This window comes from Choloepus didactylus, chromosome 4 (assembly GCF_015220235.1).
Source record: "Choloepus didactylus isolate mChoDid1 chromosome 4, mChoDid1.pri, whole genome shotgun sequence".
Lineage (NCBI taxonomy): Eukaryota > Metazoa > Chordata > Mammalia > Pilosa > Megalonychidae > Choloepus > Choloepus didactylus.
In genome coordinates, this window is record NC_051310.1 from 190591635 (window position 1) to 190613262 (window position 21628).

General features: G+C 35.3%; 1 non-coding gene across 1 annotated transcript; it reads right to left on the bottom strand.

The window, feature by feature from the left end:
- Nucleotides 1-11658: 11658 nt before the first annotated feature.
- LOC119533663 lies at nucleotides 11659-11788 on the bottom strand. The gene has a single exon (XR_005216784.1). It is a non-coding gene; the product is annotated as a small nucleolar RNA SNORA70 (small nucleolar RNA).
- Nucleotides 11789-21628: the final 9840 nt, after the last annotated feature.

Genomic DNA, 21628 nt, shown 5'->3' on the forward strand with positions numbered 1-21628 from the left:
GCTTTCATTTTACTTAATTATATGCATGCTATGGGAATTTTGAGAGAGTTAAACTGGTTATATTCCCATGAACTGGACTTCATGGTTTTAATTTGTTAGCTTCATGACACATAAGTAATAAGTATTAGAGTTAGGACTATGCACTGTATGAATAGACTTATTTTTCAATATTATGCTATATGATTTCCACTGGGAGTCTTTTTGTATTGGATACCCAAGTGCACTTGCATAATCATTTTTATCATGTAGCTTATTGTTCCAGAAATATTCACTTATTTACTACAGGAAAAAATATCTTCTTGTTGCTCTTCTGTCTGAGAAGAGAGTGTGCTTTCTCTTTGGGGCATCCCTGGTGGATTTCAAGAAAAACTTGATAAACTGGTGTAAGAACCCAAACACATTATATTCTTACCTTAATCGAGAAGTTCAGTTCCACAGGTAAAATGAAACGGTTTTCATCGCTTAACACAATATCTTAGAAACTATAAGCGTGAATGAAACTCCAGTTCCAGTATATATTTGAATATTTAAATTAGAGATAGGGTGTTCTACTTAGATTTGCATTAAATATTAAAGCACATGCCTTCCACAAGACATAACAGGGAAAACAGGAAGAGCCCTCAACATATTTAGTTCAATAGCTGTAAATTAGAAATTTGCTTTAATTTTCATGACAAAAAATGATAGTCAAAATAGGGACACTAGAAACAAAGGACCACATTTTTAAATTAGGTAAATTTATAAATGGAGAGATTATTAACTTTTGGTTGTCCTTAGGGTATATGTAAATTCAAGATAATTTTTTGTTCTGATAGAAGAATATAAACATATTTTAAACTAATTTTCCTAGTTAGCTAAAGATCTATTGTCTGTTAGTTTTTGTTTCTTTGTTTTAATTTCCTGATCTATGTTAGCTTGATGACTTTAAACAAGAATTACAGTAGGTGAGGATAATATTATGTGTTGTTTTTTGAGGATGAAATTTCAGAATATTGGCAAGTCACAATAGGATTGTGAAACAGTTGAGTAGAAATAGCTTAGCATGTGGAGTCAGAGACATCTTGGCTGGAATCCTTTCTCTGCTAGTAAATAACCGTGTGGCTTGAATGCTAAATTATTTAATTTTCATGTTGCTATGCAGATTACATAAGGTGATGGAAAAGAAAATTCCTGACTCCTCATAGCCAGTTAAGAATATGCAATAGCTGCTAACATACCTTTCCTTCTTCACAAGTACAGTGTTTGTATAAATATTCTCATTGTCATCTGCTGCTTAGTTTTCTGAATTATATGAGTTGAGAAAATTATTTTATTTGTGTCTTCCAATAGATCATATTGTTCTTTAATTCAGTATCCATTTTTTTTCTTTCTGACCTCTATCTCTTCTTAAAGTTAAATCAGCTACACATAAACACAACTATTTTAATAAAACTAGTAACACTACTTAACATAACTACACTTTGACAAGCAGAGTGGATAAAATGGCTAAACAACATATTTTTTTTCTATCACTTTTACAGAGCCTTATAATAATGTAGAGAATTTCACTAGTGGGACTGATTTGCATAAAATATACCTTAATTTGTAAACCAACATCTTGACCTACAAACAAATCAGAGATACCAAGAGATGCCAGAAAATTACATTGCCAAGGATATCAGGGCAATTTAAGCAAAATATACTATTATTTTGCTGAGAGGTCCAAAAAGCAGAATTTGGTGGCAAAAATGAAGTTTTTTGACCCTAATAGCATAGAATATTGGCATTCATTGGGTTTAATTTCAATAAAGTGATATTTTAGTATATATTGAGTGTCACATGACAAATATATGTATAAATTAAAGAGGAAATACACACTTCTGGTATGTGTTTTTGTTGCTCAATGCTTTGGTGGAGAAAAAAACTGAGTTTATAACTTTATTTATTTTGTTTCCTTTAAATTAAATCAGGAGTCATAATTTAATTGTATGCATCCTTCACATACATGATATATAATGAAAAATAATATTAAAATCTATTTTAATGCACCTCATAAATAAACACTCTTCAGTGACAATATGCTCATGATTTGATCATGATATGCCAGATAATTTTTTTCAATCTTAGTTATTTTTTGGTTTGGAAGGATAAAGTTACTTTTTCAAGCTCAACTGGAATTCTAGAAAAAACTGTGATTTACTACAGGGATTTAGAGGCACTTAATCTAGAATTATATGGTTGCTGAAATTTCTGTGGTATATGTTAATCAAGATGTATTGTGTAGTGGATTCCTTTAGTGGACTACCTATAGATAACATTTTTAAAATTTGCCCGCATATTTTTATTTCTTTCACTCTGTTTAAGGTTAATTCTTGTTTTGTCTCAGACCCTCTCCAGTAAATATTTTGAATGTATTTCAGGGACTCGTAAAAGAGACAAGGATAATGGGCTGAAAGAGGGTGGGAGAAAGAATGGAGAGAGTGGGAGAAAAAAGGTGTTGTAGAGAGAAAGAGAATGATGAATTTTTTGTAACAGTAACATAGTTTTGTTCTCACCAAAAGATATTAATACATACTTGAATTATTTATTAATACCTTTACAGCAATTCAATGTAAATTAAAAACTATTTTAAAACTTGTTTGTGCGTATGTGTTTAAGAGACATCTAAATTGTCTGAATTTATCTTCCTGCTTTTTGCTATGTTAAATATCAATTAAATCCTGCATGTATACTTTATTTACTTTGAGAAAGAAACATTAGCAGACATTATCTCATTAGCTTTAACTAAGCAATAATATCTCTGAAAAGATGGGTTTAATTTTTTAATTATAATTTTAAAACATAATTTAAGAAAAATGTAATATCTGCACACCAATGTTCATAGCAGCATTATTCACAATTGCCAAGAGATGGTAACAACCCAAATGTCCTTCAACAGGTGAGTGGATACATAAAATGTGATATATACACACAATGTAATACTATGCAGCAATAAGAAGGAATGATGTCATGAAACATATGACAACATGGATGAACCTTGAAGATGTAATGCTGAGCGAAATAAGCCAGGCACAAAAAGAGAACTATTATATGGTACCACCAATGTGAACATCAAAAAATGTAAAATAAATGTTTCATAATGTAGAATGTAGGGAAACTAGTGATAGAAAGCAATTAATGGAGGGGGAATGATAACCCAAAAAGAATAGATAAGCTATTGTGGGTAAATTTAACATTCTGGGAATGACCAGGAATGACTATGGTTTATTAATTTCTGATGGGTATAATAGGAACAAGTTCACAGTAATGTTGCTATATTAGGTTATTTTCTTGGGGTAGAGTAAGAACATGTTGGAAGTAAAGTAGTTATTTTAGGTTAGTTGGCTTTTTCTTATTCCCTTACGTTATGGTTTGTTTGAAATGTTTTTTTACTGTGTTTTTTCATTTTTTTCTGATATAGTTGATTAAAAAAAGAGTTAAAAAATGTGTTTCATTATGTACCATCAAAAACTATCTGGTAAGCCACTACAAATATACTCATCCAACAAAGTGAAACCTCTATGGCAGGGTGTCTATCTCAAATGCCTTGAGATCTAGCACAGAATATCACTGTATGAATTATCATGGTGAAAGTTAAAGAAAGTAAGAGGAAACAAAGGGAGGCAGATATTTCATGTCTCTTCTTTTACATGTTAAGATGTACATGGGCAAGAAAAATAATTTATCCCACCCAGAAAAAAGCCTACTGTATGTGACAATGGAAAATGTAGAGAATTTTTGCTGCATTTTAGTTTTGAATGCTATTCTTATATCTTTATTTCATTTTGAATTTGAGGATTACATTGTCCCTACCTTTATTTTCCCAATACTTCTATTAGTTTGATTCAAAGGCAAGTGATTCCAAACTTTCAAGATCATCCATATTTTGTACAAACTCTTCCAGATTATACAAAATGAGGACTACTCTTCAACTCATTCTAGGAAGGCAGCATAACCGTTTTTTTAAGATAAAAAAATTATTTATCTTCCATCATTTCACTTATATAGGTGCAAAAGTCCTGAAAAATATTAATATATCGTTAGCATCAACTTGATAAGGTAACCTCTAATTGAATTTCTGACTCTATGGATATGCCTATTCTAGATATTTCATATCACAAATAGTCTTCATTGAGATTAATAGGTTGGTCATGCTTCCACTGAAGGAAGAGTAGGAACAAAAGAGGGAAAAACATGTAGAAAGGAAGGAAAATTTTTGAATGATTCTAAAAATACATCAGAGGTGGGACTCTTTGGGTGACTTTGCTTCAGCAGAGATAGATACATATATTATTTTAAAAATAAAAAGAGACATCTAAACATAGCTAACACATTTAAAAATGTTTTACTCCTTATTTGGTAAAATACAGTGCATTGTGACAGCAGGGAAATACTAAATTCAGAATATAGGGATATCAGTGAATGTTATACTACCTAGGAATGAAAGTCAAATCACTATTATTCAGCTTGTGATGACCTTTGAAGATTTTCTTTTAGCTGTGGTTCTACAGAATAAGTATATTCCATTATTCCAGATTCTTAAATGCATGGACAAAAGCTTTTTGGCTAAGATACACAGTTGGCATTGCAGCTGTGCCATGTAACAGAGGCCTGTAGAGAGCTATGGGACGGTCTTATCCTTTTCCCATCCAGATAGTTTTCTTTCTTTACTTGTGATATGTAAAATTTGTAACATAGATTACAGAGCAGGATGAACACTTGTCAATGCATTATGGTATATTCTAAAAAGAGAAAGGGAATGGCCAAGCCTAGAGCTATGGAATGATAAAGGTAAGGCAAATACACTAACACTGAAAGCAGAATATACATATCTGACATAATTCATCTAAGGATTGACCCTTCCTTACCCTTTAAATGCACTGATTTTAAGCTAGGTTTGGACCTCATTAGAAATATATTCAGAGATACAAGACTTCAACTTCACTACCTGTATGGAAATGCCTGCAAATTTAACACAAAAATAGTAGGATCCAAGGCATCTTATTATTGTGCTTTGCTGAATATATCAGACTAAGCCAAATGTTTAATGTTTTATTTTGTCTTTGCCATCAATTCATTATTGCAGATACTACTGTTGCAGAAACATCTATCTCTCTACTTCCTAACACATTGGACACCACTGATGTGGCCTGCAGCAGTGGCCATGCTGCAGCTTCTCAAATCGTCCAAGATTTCTGCAGAGCACCTCAGAGCTTCTCAATTGGCTGAGCTTCACTTACTGCAGTAACTTGCTCTTTATTGCACACTGTTATATTTCCTCCCTTCCCTGACTCAAATCCCCATTCCCTCATTTATCCTTCTTGGAAACACGTACCAATTAAACATCACAACCCAATTCCTCATCAAAGGAAATGATCAAGGGGAATTTAAACTCTGCCAATCCCCAACTCTTTTATGGAATTGGTAAAATGAAAGCACAGATATCCATGGCACAAATGAAACTACATAAACGAAATTTATAGGAGGCAATGGCAATGCTAACATCACATTACTGAATAACTGAAAATTCTCATTGGAAACTTTTAGTATTTACAATATAAACAACCATTTAGCATCAATAACCCTGAGCAGACCATTACCATCTTTCCTAAGACCACATGTTAAACAGTCCTATCAAACAGTGCTAACCCCTCACCATTGCAGAATATTTATTTAGATTTCTATTGTCAATGTAACAATCATAACAAATAGAAACAGCTTTCCTTTATTTCTTTAAAGAGCATCATAATGATGTTAAAAATACCAAGTTACTCCAGAAAACATTGCTATAAAATAAGAATATTAATATGTATTCTTACTGTGCTGCGTCTGGCTTTAGTACTATTGTCATTTCCATAATTTATATTGAAACTGTGAGTCAAGAATTGCCACTGGAGCTAATCTGATGATCACAATTAGAGTACTCTACTCACCTGAAATGAAGAATGTGTTATTGCTCCCCCATGTGGTTGGTAACTGAAATCAGAGGAATTTATACTTGTTCCTCCCCTATGAGACACAAACCCTGGAGGTTGAATGCAATTTGTTATTACTGTTTCCAAAGCATCTGAGTCCAGGAAATGCAACTGGGACTGTTAATTATCAAGGTTACCTTTGGTTTCCCTGTTGAGAAGCATTCTTTATATATAATTTCCCTGTTTTCCTGCATTTTTGTATCACCTCAACTCTGACAACTTGAGTTAAGAACATTATTTGTTGGATACACATTTTATCCCCCACAAATCATTTCATGATGCAGCATTTTCCACATTGGCTTCCTTCAAGTTTTATATCTGGTTATGAAAGTAGATTTATTTAACATGCCCTATATTGCTTAAAAGATACAGTAAGAATACAAATTATGAATATGTGTGCTACTCATATTTTATTTCTTTCTTTTAATATACAGCTAAACTGATTTAATGCTACATTAATTCCTTATCCCATAATCATCAACAATCTTCAATCGAAATTCCATTTCAATACTCCTTCCTTTTTAGACACCTCTTCTAAGAAGATTGATACATGTCCTTAAAAAGCAATACATAGATTCAAGTTAAGGATGCCCATTGTCACCACCATTATTCAGCATTGTGCTGAACTCCTAGCTAGAGCAATTAGGCAAGGAAAATAAATAAAAGGCATCCAAATTGGAGAGGAAGAAGTAATAATTTCACTGTTTGCAGATAACATGTTCTTATATGTAGAAAATTCTGAAAAAATCTACAGCAAAGCTATTAGAACTAATAAATGAATAGAACAAGGTGACAGGGAACAAGATCAACATGCAACAATCTGTAGTGTTTCTATATACTAGTAATGAGCAATCTGAGGGGGAAATCAAAGACAAAAATTCCATTTATAATAACAACAAAAAGAATAAAATATTTAGGAATAAATTTAACCAAGGACACAAAAGACCTACACACAGAAAATTACAAGAAATTGCTAAAAGAAATCACAGGGGGCATATATAAATTGAAGGACATTCCATGATCATGGATTGGAAGACCAAATACAGTTATGATGTCATGTCTACCTAAATTGATTTATAGATTCAACATAATACCAATTAAAATCCCAATAATCTTACATTGCAGAAATAGAAAAATCAATACTCAAAATTACTTGGAAGGGTGGAGTGCTATGAATAGCCAAAAATAGCTTGAGAAAGAGGAATGAAGTGGGAGATCTCACAGAACCTAACTTTGAAGCATATTACAAAGATACAGTGGTCAAAAGAGCATGGGACTGACATAAAGATAGATATACTAACCAATGCAATTAAATTGAGGGTTCAGATAGACCCTCTCATCTACAGGCAATTGATATTTAATAAGGTGGTCAAGTCAACATAACTGGGATGGAGCAGCCTCTTCAATGAATGGTGTTTGGAGAACTGGATATCCATATCAAAAAGAATGAAATAGGATTCCTATCTAACATTTTATACAAAAATTAACTCAAAATTGATCAAAGACCTAAATATTAGTGCTAAGATGATAAAACTTTTAGAAGAACATGCAGGGAAACATCTTAAAGATCTTGTGATAGGAGGCTGTTTCCTAGACATTACACTCAAAGCATGAGCAATGAAAGAAGAAATAAATGGGATCTCCTAAAAATTGAACACTTTTATGCATCAAAGGACTTTACCAGAAAAGTAAAATGGAAGCCTATGCAATTGGACATATTATTTGGAAATCATATTTCAGATAAGGGTTTAATATCAAGAATATATAAAGAGATCCTAAAACTCAACAACAAAAGGACAAACAATCCGATTAACATATGGGCAAAATACATGGACAGACACTTTTCTGAAGAGGAAATACAAATGACTCAAAAATATATGAAAAAATGTTTAACTTCACTGGCTATTAAGAAAATGCAAATCAAAACCATGATGGGATATCATCTCACACTTACTATAATGGCCATTATCAAACAACAACAACAAAAACAAAAAAAAACAGAAAACAGAATATTGCAAGTGCTGGAGAGGATGTGGAGAAACAAAGAGGCACACTTATTCATTGTTGGTGGGAATGTGGAATGGTGCAACTATACTGGAAGGCAGTATAGTTGTTCCTAAAGAACAGCATATCCCATTATGATTTAGCAATCCCATTACTAGGTATATATTTGGAAGTAATGAAGGCAAGGAAATGTACAGACATTTGCACACAAATGTTTATAGTGTCATTATTTATGAATGCCAAGAGATGGAAACAGCCCAAATATGCATCAACAGATGAGTGGATAAACAAACTGTCATATATATACATATGAAGGAATATTATGCAGCTGTAAGACAGAATAAATCATGAAGCATATAACAATGTGGATTAACCTTGAGGACCTCATGATGAGTGAAATTAGCCAGAAACAAAAGGACAAATACTGTATGGTCTCATTAATGTGAACTAACACTAATGAATAAATTTGAGAGTTAAAGTTGACAACACATAATATCAGAAGACATAAAGAAGGCAAAGATAGAGCATTTGATGGTGAAGGAGTATAGAATATTAAGCAGCATTAATTGTATAGATCCGGAATAACATGATACTGTGTGATGGTAGCACAATATTGTAAATACACTGAACAAAGATGAGTGTGAGTAAGGTTGAAAGAGGAAGGCTAGGGGCATGTAGGCCACCAGAAGGAAAGACAGAAGATAAAGACAGGAACTGGGACTGTGTAACTTAACAAAACCTAGAGTGGTCAATGATGGTGATTTTATGTGCAAATACAAGAATATTTTTACATCAGTGAGAATAAATGAATGTCAATTTGCAAGGTCATGAGAATGGGATGGTATTGGGGGAAAAGAATACAATCAATGTAAACTGGAATGTATAGTTAACAGAAATAGTGTAATATGCCTCCATTAATTGTAACAAATGCAATACACCAAAGCTAAATATCTATAAGAGTAGTAAGGGAGGTGTATGTAATTTTGGGTAGTGGTTTTGTAGTCTGAACTTTTCAATGTATTTTATTTTTTTTCTTTTACTTTTGTAGTCATCATATTTATTTATTTATTCTCATTTTCTTTTTATTTGCAGAAGAAATGGAAATTCTGCATATAGCTTGTGGTAGGGAATGCATAACTGTGTGATTATACTGGGAACCACTGATTGTTTATTTACAGTTGAATCTTTAAAAAATAAACACAGGGATACATACACTGGAGAAAATGTGGAGAGTGGGATGTACCTAATTACTGCTGGTGGGGAAGTAGAATGATGCCCTCCACCACTATGGAGGGCAGTGTGGTGGTTCCACAGAAAGTTAAGTAAGGGGTTGCCATATGGTCCTGCAACCCCATTACTGGACATATACTTGGAAGAATGGAGCAGGGACAAGAATGGATATTTGCACACTGGTGATTATAGTGGCAGTATTCACAATTCTCAATGGATGGGGTTGGCCTAAGGGTACATCAACTGATGAATGGAATGGTGAACTGTGGTGTATACATGCAATGGAATATTGAGCAGCTACCAGAAGAAAGAAAGTTGTGAAGTATACAACTAGGTAAATGGAAATTGAGAAAAGTGTGTTGCACATAATAAGCCAGAAATGAAAAGATAGACATTATAATGCCTCACTAATATGGACTGACTAAAATGTGCAAACTCTGAGAATTTAATCTGAGACCATGGGTTATCAGGGGAAGGCTTTTTGTAATGAGTCCTAGATTCTAAGCTATTATAGCAGTTACCTGTATTCCTGACTTGTAACAGTTATGTCTAGGTTCTGAGATGCTGAGCTCTTGTTTATAACCTGGTTGATCACTGGCACTTTGGTTATCTCTTTGACACCCAAGACTCAGAGCTAGAGTTTGTTAGTTATGAATGTCATACAACAAATGTTAAAGAAGCTGATAAAGGGATCAGACTTCAATTAGAGATATGAATGAAATGGACTTGGTTAAGACTAAGGTAAATCTGACTAAAGAGTAAAGGATGATACTGAATGTGTCTTAAAACTTAAACATCAGTGTATGACCATAGGTAAAAAAATGTTTATTTGGTATGAAATCTTTATTTTCTGTAGCATGCTATGAAATTTGACTTGTATGTTCACTTTATTCAAACACCATAGTGATATGGAATACTGAAAAGGGAGTGAAATCTGGTTTGTTTGTAGAGGATAGGATGAAGCCCCAATACATCCCAGAGTAATTTGTGTACAGGATGAAAAAATATTTGAGAAACCTCCTTGTGGTACTGGGGAAAATGTGGAAATATTTAATTTACTCTCCTGAGTAATTCATTATATTCTTGCAAACATTAGAGACTGCCAATTTAGTAGGCTAAGCCTTGATTTGGGGGCTTGCTCTTATGAAGCCTGTTACTGAAAAGGAAAGCTTTAGCCTACTTATAATTGTGCCTAAGTGTCAGCCCCAGAGAACTTCTTTTTATGCTCAGATATGGCCTCTCTCTCTAAGCCAACTTAGAGGTGGACTCGCTGCCATCTGCCCTACATAGGACATGACTTCCAATGCTGTAAATCTCCCTGGAAATGTGGGGTGTGATTCCTGGGGAAGAGTCTAGGCCCAGGATTGTGTGATTCAGAAAGCTTTCTTGACCAAAAGGGCAAGCAGAAATGAAAAAAAAAAAAAATTTCAGAGGCTGAGAGATTTCAAATGGAGTCAAGAGGTCATTCTGGAGGTTATTCTTATACATTATATAAATATCCCTTTTTAGTTTTAGTGTATTAGAATAGCTAGAAGGAAATACCTGAAACTGTTGAAGTGCAACCCACTTGTCTTGATTCTTGAAGACAAGTTTATAACTATATAGCTTATATGGTGTGACCATGTTTGTGAAAACTTTGTGGCTCACATTACCTTTATCCAGTGTACAGAGTAGAGAATTGGGGACAAAAAAGTAAATGATTAATGGGAAGATGGGGAATGTGTTGTTTTGGGTGTTCTTTTTACTTTTATTTTTATTCCTTTTAATGTTTTTGTTACTATTTCTTTTGGAGTAATGGAAATGTTCAAAAATTGATTACAGTGAATGAGCAACTATGTGATGAAATGGTTAACATTTGATTTTACACTTTGAATGATTGTATGGTATGTGACTATGTCTCAATAAAATTGGAAGGACACAAAACTAAGCAAAGAAAAGTCACACATTTATAAAGTAAGTTTAACGTATTTTTTAAAGAGCATGCATATGTTGTTACATATATCATTTTGATATCCAATATTCTCATTCAACTTTTTTTTGATAGACAGAAATTACTTTAATGGTAGGCCCAAATTGGGCAAGGGCAGTGTTGGCAAAGCCTTTATGAGGACTTGTCCATGAGGACATGATTGGAGATGCATTTTTCCCCACAATCATCCAGGATTAGGCACTTATCAGCCACTATGTTTGAATTTATCCACATTAAACTTGGTAAAGCCCCAATTCTTGATTCTCTGGTGGCCAGGGAACATGAACTTTTCTCTCTGAAGTGCCTTGATCACATTCTCCCTGTTTTGAAGCTTGATCTCCATGGGCTTTATGACTTGGCTGATGTGGACCCTGGCCATCAAACCCTGGGGCTTCCTGGCATACCTTTCTGGAGCTTAGATTGGGAACTGCATGAAGTCAGGCAGGACCATCAACAGAAAAAGGCTATTCACAATGTCTTTCAGGACAACCCTTACATGCAACAGGCTGCATACACTACCAAGGGGCTGCTGCTTGCAGCCACTATGCACCAAGTCCCCACAGAGAGAGGGAGACAGTTTCATTGGCTGCAGAGTCAACTATGTTTTTGAGATATATTTCTTTTACTACATATACACCAATTATTTGCTGTCTTCTTTTCTCCACTACCATAATAGCAATATTATTATGTTGCTATAATCTATATCTACTACCATTTAATAAATGCATTTGTTTCTTTAGTAACAAACATTCAATTAATTATTAACTACTGAATTCTGTATGTATCACCACAATTAACAACTTTGTGAGTGACCCTCTGCTGATCCGTGATTGAACTTCTTTGTGAAATATATCCAGGTGTAGATCACTGGTACAGGAAAAATAAACAAACTTAATTTGTAATGAATGCTTTCAAGATAGCTTTTGTCAATATACATTTTACCATCAATGTAGAAAGATTTCAGACTCCTGAGAGCTTATTTATGAATATGTGCTACATATACATGTGATAAAGATTGAAAAAATAGCTTAAACAGATTAACTTCATTCGAATTTTTTCCTTGATATATTATTATGTTTTTAATATTCAACTAAAAGTCTGAGTTTGAAATTCAGTTAAACACAAACATCGCAAGCCATGCCAACTAAGAAATTCAGAGGTTGTAACAGACAGAGATAAACACAAAGTTTACACATATATATAATATACATATAATCTCATATATATATAATATTTCAGTATTTTTAGTAATGATAAAATGGACAGATTTGGGTAATGCTGATACAGTACTTGCTGAAGTCACACAGAACCAACATATACCCTGTAGCAGAGATGGGTTGGCTGATTACCAAGTTTTTCTGCTTTCCTCCTGGACACTTGGCTAGAGAATTTGTCATCCTCCCTTGCAGTCAAGTGTGTCAAAGTGGCTGAGATGTAGACTGATTCCTGTGTGGTATCCCAGGATCATAATCGCTATGAGCCATCTTTTCATCACTGTGTTTTTCATGAATGGATTTCTACAATGGCTTTCTGGTTTAGATTTTTGTTTTCCAGTTGGTAAACAATAAAATGTTGATTAAATGTTGAAAAAGCCTGAGGGAGAAAGCAAAGAATGAGGAAGGTAACTCCAGTGGAAGAGAAGATACCACTGTAAATAAAGAATTGTTTGCTTACAGCCATATTGTTTATTTGGTGATCAAGAAGCAATATTTTAAGCATGCATATCTGAACATGAAAGTTTCTAACATACATTTAATAAATTGTTCTAAATAACATGGTATAATCTCATGAGTCCATGACTAAATCAATAGTTTTGTGGTTGGCTAAACATTAATAACAATTGACCTCCAGTAATGGACTCTGCTAGATCTTTGAACTATAATTTGGAAAGATTAATGTTTTGTTTTTTTTTTTTTATCATTAGAAACCACCTCTCACTATTGTATCTCATACTGCTTTTATGGTTAGAATTGCTTTCAAAGAAGTCTTTTGATATTTATATTTTAGTTAATTCAACTGTATATACATTTTGTGGAATGCTGTAGTGTGTGTTATTACAAATTCTGCATCAACAATCTGCTTCTACCTAGATAATCCTTATTGCTTCTCAAAATGCCTTGATAATCACTGAAGAGACAAACCAATCTAGGGCAGCAACATGGAATAGAAGGTAACAGATGAGGTCATAATGTTTGGAAGGACTTCATGCTATGTACGGTAATAACTATTTGAGAGAAGGAAATAAAGTTTTGAAGTTCTTCATGGAGATGTAGAAAGAAAATGAAGGTTGGAAAAAGAGAAGAGTAGGAAGAGAAAAGAACCAGTAAAGGGATATAAGGCTAGGGGAATATAGAAGATGAAGGACAAGTGGAGTGGTAAGTGGTTGTATTACTCCTGGAATAAGGAGGCCCAAAGTTATGACATAAACTTCCACCTTTCTCAGAGGATTATGGCAGTGCAAACATCTGGAGTTGGAAACTGTGAAATTTCAGAGAAAAAGATATGCTGCTGAGATCAAACTAGACCTTAAGGGACAAGAAGAACCCCATTATAGAAACTTAAAATTCCTTGATTTTGTTTTGAACATAAAAAATATGGAATCTTAGACATTTCTATGTTCTTTTTAATGGGCATTGATGCAGTATAAAAGTATTTACATCCAGAGAGTATCAAGATGCATAAAAAATAGAGGTATAAAATCACATCCTTCAAAACACAATAAGTTACTTAATGAATAATTAGTGAAAATTGCATGGGCTTCTCATTACTTGGACTTGGGTTTATATTTGCAAAATGACACTTGCTATAGTTCTGATTTTAGGATATTGTTAACTATTCTTAATCCCATTTTCTTAAAGGAATTCAATGCATGCCCCACCCAAGATTTATACACTTGCGTGGCTTTCCATCCAGGACATCCCTAAATTTTTGACTTGGTTCAGAGCTACAGCTTCTGCTGCAGCTGCAGAATGAAGGGCCTCTTCAGTTGCTGTTTCAGGTCTTTCCTTTCATAGGTATGCCCAGCCAGTTCTTTTTCATGACTGTGCCTTGTGTCTTCTGGTCCCCTAACTACTGCCAAGGTTTTACTCTCATTGTTTAGACACAAGATGCCATAGACTTCCCTAGAAACCCAGATATACACAAGTTGGATTCTCAAGGGAAGCTATGTCCCATGGGGTTTACTTTGACCAATAGGAGATCACAGCTGGCAGATAAATTTTATTTTTTTCATCTTGTTTCATTGGAAATAAAGCACATGCTTTGCTGATGTACACGGTTGGTTTACTGAGTTGGATAATCACTTCTGAATTAAAGTGTAGCAAGTGTTTATGGAAACTCTGAGACAAATCATTTATTGTTCATCTTAATTTAAAGAAGATTCTATGTACAATTTGATTACAATAAATATTGTATTTTAGTAATGTGGAAAGGGAATACAATGTGCAAACATTTATGGGATTATTTTATTGAACATTATTAAATGAGAGAAGTATAAGATATCAAATTTCTCATTTCCAAAAATTTGCCAATATAGAAGATGTAAGCAGAATGATATCCAATCTCCCCAAAATGTTCAAGTCCTAATTCCTTGAACCTGTGAAAATATTACCTTTCATAGAAAAAACATTGCTGATGGAATTAGTAAAGAGTTTTGAGATGAGAGGATTGTCCTGAATGAATTGGTATTCCCAAAGTAATCATAAAATATTTTACAAAGGGAAGGAGGGGAATTAGAAGCATAGAAAGAAGATTGATGACAGAAGCAGAGTTTGGAGTGATGTGATTGCTGGCTTGAAGCAGTCCACAAGCCAAGTAATAAGGAAGCTCTAGAAGCTGGGAAAGGCAAGATAACATGTTCTCTTATAGAACCTCCAAAAATACTGCTGATACCTTCATTTTTGGTGTAATGAAACCCAGTTTAGATTTCTGTCCTGCAGATCTTTTAGATAATAATTTTATGTGGGTTCAAGTCACTAAATTGTGGTAATTCACTTCAGCAGCAGTAAGAAACTAATACTTGAGATGAAATAGCTTTAGAAAATATATATGTGTACATCAAATAAAAAAGGAAGAAAATGATATAGTTTTCATTCTTGACCTTATTTCACTTAAGAAATTTTATAGAATTGATAGTACTGCAAGGTTGCCCTGTTGGTTCAATTCAGTTGGAATTAGTGGTCTAGAATAAGTTGAACTGAATGCCAAAGGATAGAGAACAAAGTCAATCAACAAGAAACCCCTAGTTAAAAACAGTGAAAACATCCTCTAGAATAAACTAATCAAGAAAACCAGATGCCTAGACAACAACCAACAATCACAAAACAACACAAGGAAAAGTGAAGATACAGCCCAGTCAAGGGAAGAAACTAACAGTCCAAATGAGATACAGGAGTTGAAACAACTAATAAAAGATTTTCAAAAATCATGTTAAATCAATTCAAAAATCAAATCAATGAGTTGAGGGAAGATATGCTAAAAGTGATGAAGGATATACAGAAGACATGGGTGAACAGAAGGAAGAACTCAAAAGTTTGAAAGAAAACTGACAGAACTTATGGGAATGAAAGGCACAAAAGAGGAGATTAAAAACAAAATGAAGCCTTCCAACAGCCTATTTGAAGTTGCTGAATAAATGATTAGTGAACTAGAGGACAATATATCTGAAATCCTACACCCAACAGATCGGAAGAAGAATGGAAAAATATAAGCAGGGTCTCACAGAATTGAATGACAACAGGAAGCACACAAATATGCATGTCATGGGTGTCCCAGAAGGGGAGGAAAAGGGAAAAGAGGCAGAAAGAATAAAAGAGAAAATCATCATTGACACTTTTCCATCTTGTAAGAAAGATATAAAGTTACATATCCAAGAAGTGCAGTGTAACCCAAACAGAATAGATCTGAATAGACCTGCTCCAAGACATTTAATAATAAGATTGTCAAATGTCAGAGGTAGAGAATTCTGAAAGCAGTAAGAGAAAAGTGATCCATCACATGTAAGGAAGCTTGATAAGACTATGTACAGATTCCTCAGCAAAAAGAGTGGAGGTGAGAATGCAATGGAATGGTGTATTTAACATACTGGATAAAGAAAAACTGCCGAGCAAGATTTCTATATCTAAAAAAATGGTCCTTCATAAACGAGGGAGAGTTTAAGATATTTTCAGATAAACAGATGCTGAAAGAGTTTGTGAACAAAATATCTGCCCTGTAAGAAACATTAATGGGAGCACTATAGGCTGATAGGAAAAGACAGGAGAGAGTGGTTTAGAGAAGAATATAGAAATGAAGACTACCAATAAGGGTAAAAAGAAAGAGACAAAAAATAAAAGCTAAAATAGGATATGACATGTAAAATCCAAAAGAGAGGCGGGGCAAGATGGCAGACTGGTGAGCTGTATGTTTTAGTTACTCCTCCAGGAAAGTAGGTAGAAAGCCAGGAACTGCATGGACTGGACACCACAGAGCAATCTGACTTTGGGCACACTTCATACAACACTCATGAAAACGTGGAACTGCTGAGATCAGCGAAATCTGTAAGTTTTTGCGGCCAGGGGACCCGCGCCCCTCCCTGCCAGGCTCAGTCCCGTGGGAGGAGGGGCTGTCAGCTCCGGGAAGGAGAAGGGAGAACTGCAGTGACAGCCCTTATCGGAAACTCATTCTGCTGATCCAAACTCCAACCATAGATAGACGGAGACCAGACACCAGAGAATCTGAGAGCAGCCAGCCCAGCAGAGAGGAGACAGGCATAGAAAAAAAACAACACGAAAAACTCCAAAATAAAAGCAGAGGATTTTTGGAGGTCTGGTGAACATAGAAGGGGGAAGGGCAGAGCTCAGGCCGGAGCTCAGGCCCTGAGGCGCATATGCAAATCCCGAAGAAAAGCTGATCTCTCTGCCCTGTGGACCTTTCCTTAATGGCCCTGGTTGCTTTGTCTCTTAGCATTTCAATAACCCATTAGATCTCTGAGGAGGGCCCTTCTTTTTTTTTTAATCCTTTTTTTTTTTCCAAAACAATTACTCTAAGAAGCCCAATACAGAAAGCTTCAAAGACTTGCAATTTGGGCAGGTCAAGTCAAGAGCAGAACTAGGAGAGCTCTGAGACAAAACGCAGTAATCCAGTGGCTGAGAAAATTCACTAAACACCACAACCTCCCAAGAAAAGGGGGGTGTCCACTCACAGCCATCATCCTGGTGGACAGGAAACACTCCTGCCCATCGCCAGCCCCATAGCCCAGAACTGCCCCAGACAACCCACTGTCACAGAAGTGCTTCAAATAACAGGCACACACCACAAAACTGGGCGTGGACATTAGCCTTCCCTGCAACCTCAGCTGATTGTCCCAGAGTTGGGAAGGTAGAGCAGTGTGAATCAACAAAGCCCCAATCAGCCATCATTTCAGCAGACTGGGAGCCTCCCTACATAGCCCAGCAGCCCAGAACTGCTCTGGGGGGATGGCACTCACCTGTGACATAGCACAGTCATCCCTCAACAGAGGACCAGGGGGTGCACGGCCTGGAAGAGGGGCCCACTTGCAAGTCTCAGAAGACATACACCAATACCAAGGACTTGTGGGTCAGTGGCAGAGACAAACTATGGCAGGACTGAACTGAAGGATTAGACTATTGCAGCAGCCTTAAAACTCTAGGATCACCAAGGAGATTTGATTGTTAGAGCCACCCCCCCCTCCCTGACTGCCCAGAAACACACCCCATATACAGGGCAGGCAACACCAACTACACACGCAAGCTTGGTACACCAATTGGACCCCACAAGACTCACTCCCCCACTCACCAAAAAGGCTAAGCAGGGGAGAACTGGCTTGTGGAGAACAGGTGGCTCGTGGACGCCACCTGCTGGTTAGTTAGAGAAAGTGTACTCCACGAAGCTGTAGATCTGATAAATTAGAGATAAGGACTTCAATTGGTCTACAAATCCTAAAAGAACCCTATCAAGTTCAGCAAATGCCACGAGGCCAAAAACAACAGAAAATTATAAAGCATATGAAAAAACCAGACGATATGGATAACCCAAGCCCAAGCACCCAAATCAAAAGACCAGAAGAGACACAGCACCTAGAGTAGCTACTCAAAGAACTAAAGATGAACAATGAGACCATAGTACGGGATACAAAGGAAATCAAGAAGACCCTAGAAGAGCATAAAGAAGACATTGCAAGACTAAATAAAAAAATGGATGATCTTATGGAAATTAAAGAAACTGTTGACCAAATTAAAAAGATTCTGGACACTCATAGTACAAGACTAGAGGAAGCTGAACAACGAATCAATGACCTCGAAGATGACAGAATGGAAAATGAAAGCATAAAAGAAAGAATGGGGAAAAAAAATTGAAACAATCGAAATGGACCTCAGGGATATGACAGATAATATGAAACGTCCAAATATAAGACTCATTGGTGTCCCAGAAGGGGAAGAAAAGGGTAAAGGTCTAGGAAGAGTATTCAAAGAAATTGTTGGGGAAAACTTCCCAAATCTTCTAAACAACATAAATATACAAATCATAAATGCTCAGCGAACCCCAAATAGAATAAATCCAAATAAACCCACTCTGAGACATATACTGATCACACTGTCAAACACGGAAGAAAAGGAGCAAGTTCTGAAAGCAGCAAGAGAAAAGCAATTCACCACATACAAAGGAAACAGCATAAGGCTAAGTAGTGACTACTCAGCAGCCACCATGGAGGCGAGAAGGCAGTGGCACGATATATTTAAAATTCTGAGTGAGAAAAATTTCCAGCCAAGAATACTTTATCCAGCAAAGCTCTCCTTCAAATTTGAGGGAGAGCTTAAATTTTTCACAGACAAACAAATGCTGAGAGAATTTGCTAACAAGAGACCTGCCCTACTGGAGATACTAAAGGGAGCCCTACAGACAGAGAAACAAAGACAGGACAGAGAGACTTGGAGAAAGGTTCAGTACTAAAGAGATTCGGTATGGGTACAATAAAGGATATTAATAGACAGAGGGGAAAAATATGACAAACATAAACCAAAGAATAAGATGGCTGATTCAACAAATGCCTTCATTTTTTTAACGTTGAATGTAAATGGATTAAACTCCCCAATTAAAAGATATAGATTCGCAGAATGGATCAAAAAAATGAACCATCAGTATGTTGCATACAAGAGACCCATCTTAGACACAGGGACACAAAGAAACTGAAAGTGAAAGGATGGAAAAAAATATTTCATGCAAGCTACAGCCAAAAGAAAGCAGGTGTAGCAATATTAATCTCAGATAAAATAGACTTCATATGCAGGGATGTTTTGAGAGACAAAGAAGGCCACTACATACTAATAAAAGGGGCAATTCAGCAAGAAGAAATAACAATTGTAAATGTCTATGCACCCAATCAAGGTGCCACAAAATACATGAGAGAAACACTGGCAAAACTAAAGGAAGCAATTGATGTTTCCACAATAATTGTGGGAGACTTCAACATATCACTCTCTCCTATAGATAGATCAACCAGACAGAAGACCAATAAGGAAATTGAAAACCTAAACAATCTGATAAATGAATTAGATTTAACAGACATTCAGGACATTACATCCCAAATCACCAGGATACACATACTTTTCTAGTGCTCATGGAACTTTCTCCAGAATAGATCATATGCTGGGAAATAAAACAAGCCTCAATAAATTTAAAAAGATTGAAATTCTTCAAAGCACATTCTCTGACGACAATGGAATACAATTAGAAGTCAATAACCATCAGAGACTTAGAAAATTCACAAATACCTGGAGGTTAAACAACACACTCCTAAACAATCAGTGGGTTAAAGAAGAAATAGCAAGAGAAATTGCTAAATATATGGAGATGAATGAAAATGAGAACACAACATACCAAAACCTATGGGATGCAGCAAAAGCAGTGCTGAGGGGGAAATTTATAGCACTAAACGCATATATTAAAAAGGAAGAAAGAGCCAAAATCAAAGAACTAATGGATCAACTGAAGAAGCTAGAAAATGAACAGCAAACAAATCCTAAACCAAGTAGAAGAAAAGAAATAACAAGGATTAAAGCAGAAATAAATGACATAGAGAACAAAAAAACAATAGAGAGGATAAATATCACCAAAAGTTGGTTCTTTGAGAAGATCAACAAGATTGACAAGCCCCTAGCTAGACTGACAAAATCAAAAAGAGAGAAGACCCATATGAACAAAATAATGAATGAAAAAGGTGACATAACTGCAGATCCTGAAGAAATTAAAAAAATTATGAGGTGATACTATGAACAACTGTATGGCAACAAACTGGATAATGTAGAGGAAATGGACAATTTCCTGGAAACATATGAACAACCTAGACTGACCAGAGAAGAAATAGAAGACCTCAATCAACCCATCACAAGCAAAGAGATCCAATCAGTCATCAAAAATCTTCCCACAAATAAATGCCCAGGGCCAGATGGCTTCACAGGGGAATTCTACCAAACTTTCCAGAAAGAACTGACACCAATCTTACTCAAACTCTTTCAAAACATTGAAGAAAATGGAACACTACCTAACTCATTCTATGAAGCTAACATCAATCTAATACCAAAACCAGGCAAAGATGCTACAAAAAAGGAAAACTACCGGCCAATCTCCCTAATGAATATAGATGCAAAAATCCTCAACAAAATACTTGCAAATCGAATCCAAAGACACATTAAAAAAAATCATACACCATGACCAAGTGGGGTTCATTCCAGGCATGCAAGGATGGTTCAACATCAGAAAAACAATCAATGTATTACAACACATTAAAAACTCGAAAGGGAAAAATCAATTGATCATCTCAATAGATGCTGAAAAAGCATTTGACAAAATCCAACATCCGTTTTTGATAAAAACACTTCAAAAGGTAGGAATTGAAGGAAACTTCCTCAACATGATAAAGAGCATATATGAAAAACCCACAGCCAGCATAGTACTCAATGGTGAGAGACTGAAAGCCTTCCCTCTAAGATCAGGAACAAGACAAGGATGCCCGCTGTCACCACTGTTATTCAACATTGTGCTGGAAGTGCTAGCCAGGGCAATCCGGCAAGACAAAGAAATAAAAGGCATCCAAATTGGAAAAGAAGAAATAAAACTGTCATTGTTTGCAGATGATATGATCTTATATCTAGAAAACCCTGGGAAATAAATGATACTAGTAGAGCTAATAAACAAATTTAGCAAAATGGCGGGATACAAGGTTAATGCACGTAAGTCAGTAACGTTTCTATATGCTAGAAATGAACAAACTGAAGAGACACTCAAGAAAAAGATACCATTTTCAATAGCAACTAAAAAAATCAAGTACCTAGGAATAAACTTAACCAAAGATGTAAAAGACCTATATAAAGAAAACCACATAACTCTACTAAAAGAAATAGAAGGGGACCTTAAAAGATCGAAAAATATTCCA